This window comes from Bombina bombina, chromosome 4 (genome assembly GCF_027579735.1).
Source record: "Bombina bombina isolate aBomBom1 chromosome 4, aBomBom1.pri, whole genome shotgun sequence".
In the NCBI taxonomy this organism is placed as follows: Eukaryota; Metazoa; Chordata; class Amphibia; order Anura; family Bombinatoridae; genus Bombina; species Bombina bombina.
This window is the reverse complement of record NC_069502.1, coordinates 1,052,518,786-1,052,523,543: the sequence shown is the minus strand read 5'-3', so window position 1 is coordinate 1,052,523,543 and position 4,758 is coordinate 1,052,518,786.

The following is a 4,758-nucleotide window of genomic DNA, read 5'->3' as shown; positions in this document are numbered from 1 at the left end:
CTCCCGAGAATACCACATAGGAGGCATCGGCAGTCGAATAAGCTGAACATGTGGGGCTAGGACCTGTAATCCGGGACCCGGTAGGTCGACTGTCACAAGTAGATGCCTCTCAGCGCTCCCTGTATAGAAGGGTGATGAGGTGGATTTGCCGCGTACAGTGCCATCAATGTTGCTAGTTTTTAGGACACATTCTGGAGAGCCATTATATCCCTCATTCTGTGGTGGTAAGCACTGCTGGTCTGGGGATATATTCCCTGCGGGTACCGTGTGATTGTAGTTCTCATTAGTAGGGTATCTGGCGCAGTTTGTTACTGGTATGTCTCTAACAATGGCGGTTAGATCGTCAAATATTCTGTCTGCCTTACTTGTAAGATCCAGAAGGATGGTATAGATATCTGTACACTCCATGTTGTGTCGGCAGTATGATGAGCTTATTGACCCGCTTGATGTGCGCTGCTATTTAGTGCTGTCTGCTCAAGAGAGCTTGCTGCATGTAGCTCTGTGAAGGAATGCTGTTTCTCTGCTTGTACCTCCCGGTTTAGTAGGCCGTGATGCGGTGTGTTATAACTGTCCTCATTTCCGCTCCTATCTGTCGCCTAAAGGGATCCTTGCTTCTTCTTTAGCAATGCTGCCTAATTTCTTGCTTAAATTTTTGTTTTTTACAGCATAATGAGCTGTTTCTTGGGCCAATATTACGGAGCTAACCTAAAATGCGGCCATCTCCTGTGAGTACCGGCTCCGCCCCCCAGAAGCTTTATTTTTGAATGCCCAGGAAGAGGAAACAGCTCTCGTAGAATGAGCCGTAACTCTCTAAGGAGGCTGCTGTCCAGCAGTTTTATAGGCAAAGCGAATGATACTCTTCAGCCACAAAGAAAGAGACGTAGCCGTAGCTTTCTGTCCCTTACGTTTCCCAGAGAATACCACAAACAGAGCAGAAGACTGACGAAAATCCTTAGTCGCCTGTAAATAGGATTTTAATGCACGCACCACGACCAGTGCAAAAGCCGTTCCTTTTTAGAGGAAGGATTAGGACACAAGGAAGGAACAACAATCTCCTGATTAATGTTCCGTTCTGAAACTACTTTAGGGAGAAACCCTAAGTTAGTACGCAAAACCACCTTATCCGAATGAAAAATAAGGTAAGGAGACTCATACTGTAATGCCAAGAGCTCTGACACTCTACGAGCAGATGAAATAGCAACAAGAAACAAAACTTTGCAAGATAACAACTTAATATCTAAGGAATACATTGGCCTCTAGTTATCAAGCCGTCAACCACAAATATGCTGGAATTCCGCAGCGTATTTGTGGCAAGGCTGATTCGCTGTAGTTATCAAGCCCTACAGCCCGGCAAAAGTAGAATTTAGTGACGTAACATACGATCCGCCGGACTCAGTCCGACACAGATCGATGGTTACGTCACTACAGATGTTCCGAACGCAAGTTCGGCACAATCTGACTACTTTTGGAAGTTATCAAAGAACAACCAGGTACGCTTGGCACTATTCCGGCCCAGCGTACCTGGTTTTCAATCCGCCGCCCTGGAGGCAACGGATCCCATAGGAATCAATGGGAGTCTGACAGCAGCGAGAGCTCATGTTCGCTGCTGCCCGATACCCCATTGATTTCTATATGAAGTGTCTGCACCTAACACCCTAACATGTACCCCGAGTCTAAACACCCCTAATCTGCCCCCCCTACACCGCCGCCACCTACTTTATACTTATTAACCCCTAAACCGCCGTTCCCGGACCCCGCCGCAACTATAATAAATATATGAACCCCTAAACCGCCGCTCCCGGACCCCGCCGCCACCTACATTATACCTATTAACCCCTAATCTGCCGCCCCCTATACCGCTGCCACCTACATAAAGTTATTAACCCCTATCCTGCCGATCCCGGACCCCGCCGCAAATAAATTAATTGTTTAACCCCTAAACCGCCGCACCCGGAGCCCTCCGCCACCTACATTACATTTATTAACCCCTAACCTGCCCCCCCCACACCGCCGTCACCTACAGTACATTGATTAACCCCTAATCTACCCCCCCTACACCGCCGCCAATATATTAAATGAATTAACCCCAAAACCTAAGTCTAACCCTAACACCCCCCTAACTTAAATATTATTTAAATTAATCTAACTAAATATTCCCATACTTAAATAAATTAATCCTATTTAAAACTAAATACTTACCTATAAAATAAACCCTAAAATAGCTACAATATAATTAATAATTACATTGTAGCTATTTTAGGGTTTATTTTTATTTTACAGGCAACTTTGTATTTATTTTAACTAGGTACAATAGCTATTAAATAGTTAATAACTATTTAATAGCTACCTAGTTAAAATAACTACAAAAGTACCTGTAAAATAAATCCTAACCTAAGTTACAAATACACCTAACACTACACTATCATTAAATAAATTAAATTAATTAACTACAATGATCTAAATTAAAATACAATTAAATAAACTAAACTATATTACAAAAACAAACAAACACTAAATTACAAAAAATAAAAAAATATTACAAGAAGTTTAATCTAATTACACCTAATCTAAGCCCCCTAATAAAATAAAAAAGCCCCCCAAAATAATAAAATTCCCTATCCTAAACTAAATTACAAAGTAATCAGCCAATCGGATTGAAGTACATTATAATAGGATTTTTCCTACCTTAATTCCGATTGGCTGATAGAATCCTATCAGCCAATCGGAATTAGAGGGACGCCATCTTGGATGACGTCATTTAAAGGAACCGTCATTCGTCGTTAGTCCGTCGTGCTGGAAGGAGACTCCGCGCCGGAGGTCTTCAAGATGGAGCCGCTCATCGCCGGAAGGATGAAGATAGAAGATGCCGCTTGGATGAAGACTTCTGCTGGATGGAGGACCTCTTCTGCCCCGATCGGATGAAGACTTCTGCCTGGCTGGAGGACCACTTGTGCCCGGATCGGATGAAGAGTTCGGCCCGGCTGGGTGAAGATGGCTCAAGGTAGGGAGATCTTCAAAGGGGTAGTGTTAGGTTTATTTAAGGGGGGATCGGGTGGGTTTTAGAGTAGGGGTGTGTGGGTGGTGGGTTATAATGTTGGGGGGGGGATTGTATTTCTTTTTTTTACAGGTAAAAGAGCTGATTACTTTGGGGCAATGCCCCACAAAAAGCCCTTTTAAGGGCTGGCAAAAGAGATGATTACTTTGTAATTTAGTTTAGGATAGGGAATTTTATTATTTTGGGGGGCTTTTTTATTTTATTAGGGGGCTTAGATTAGGTGTAATTAGATTAAACTTCTTGTAATATTTTTTTATTTTTTGTAATTTAGTGTTTGTTTGTTTTTGTAATATAGTTTAGTTTATTTAATTGTATTTTAATTTAGATCATTGTAGTTAATTTATGTAATTAATTTAATGATAGTGTAGTGTTAGGTGTATTTGTAATTTAGGTTAGGATTTATTTTACAGGTACTTTTATAGTTATTTTAACTAGGTAGCTATTAAATAGTTATTAACTATTTAATAGCTATTGTACCTAGTTAAAATAAATACAAAGTTGCCTGTAAAATAAAAATAAACCCTAAAATAGCTACAATGTAATTATTAATTATATTGTAGCTATCTTAGGGTTTATTTTATAGGTAAGTATTTAGTTTTAAATAGGATTAATTTATTTAATTATAGGAATATTTATTTAGATTAATTTAAATAATATTTAAGTTAGGGGGTGTTAGGGTTAGACTTAGGTTTTGGGGTTAATTCATTTAATATATTGGCGGTGGTGTAGGGGGGGCAGATTAGGGGTTAATAAATGTAATGTAGGTGGCGGAGGGCTCCGGGTGCGGCGGTTTAGGGGTTAAACAATTAATTTATTTGTGGCGGGGTCCGGGATCGGCAGGATAGGGGTTAATAACTTTATGTAGGTGGCGGTGGTATAGGGGGCGGCAGATTAGGGGTTAATAGGTATAATGTAGGTGGCGGCGGGGTCCGGGAGCGGCAGTTTAGGGGTTCATATATTTATTATAGTGGCGGCGGGGTCCGGGAGCGGCGGTTTTGGGGTTAATATATTTATTATAGTTGTGGCGTGGTCCTGGAGCGCCGGTTTAGGGGGTATAACTGTATAGTATAGTGTGGGTGCTTAGTGACAGGCTAGCAAGAAAGCTGCAAAGAAGCCGATGAGGAGCGAGATCGATGACTGTCAGTTAACAACAGTCCGCTGCTCATCGCTCCGTACTTGGTGCACGGCTTCTTGACAGCTTTTTTGATAACTTTGGCGAACGTATTCAGGTCCGCGGCGGCGATGTTAGGCGAGCTTAGGCGAGCGTATTGGGCCGGCGAATGCAAGTAAATATGGAGCTTCATAACTAGAGGCCATAGGCTCAAACGTAGCCCCTTGAAGAACCTTAAGAACTAAATTAAGACCCCAGGGAGGAGTAACTGGCTTGTACACAGGCCTGATCCTGACCAAGGCCTGACAAAACGATTGCACATTTGGGACGTCCGCCAGACGTTTATGTAACAAAATAGACAAGGCAGATATTTGACCCTTTAGGGAACTTGCCGATAAACCCTTCTCCAAACCTTCTTGGAGAAAGGACAGGACTCTAGGAATCCTAACTCTACTCCAAGAGTAGCCCTTGGATTCACACCAATGTAGATATTTATGCCATATCTTATGGTAAATCCTTCTAGTCACAGGTTTACGAACCTGAATCATGGTCTCAATGACCGATTCCGAAAGTCCACGCTTTGATAAAATTA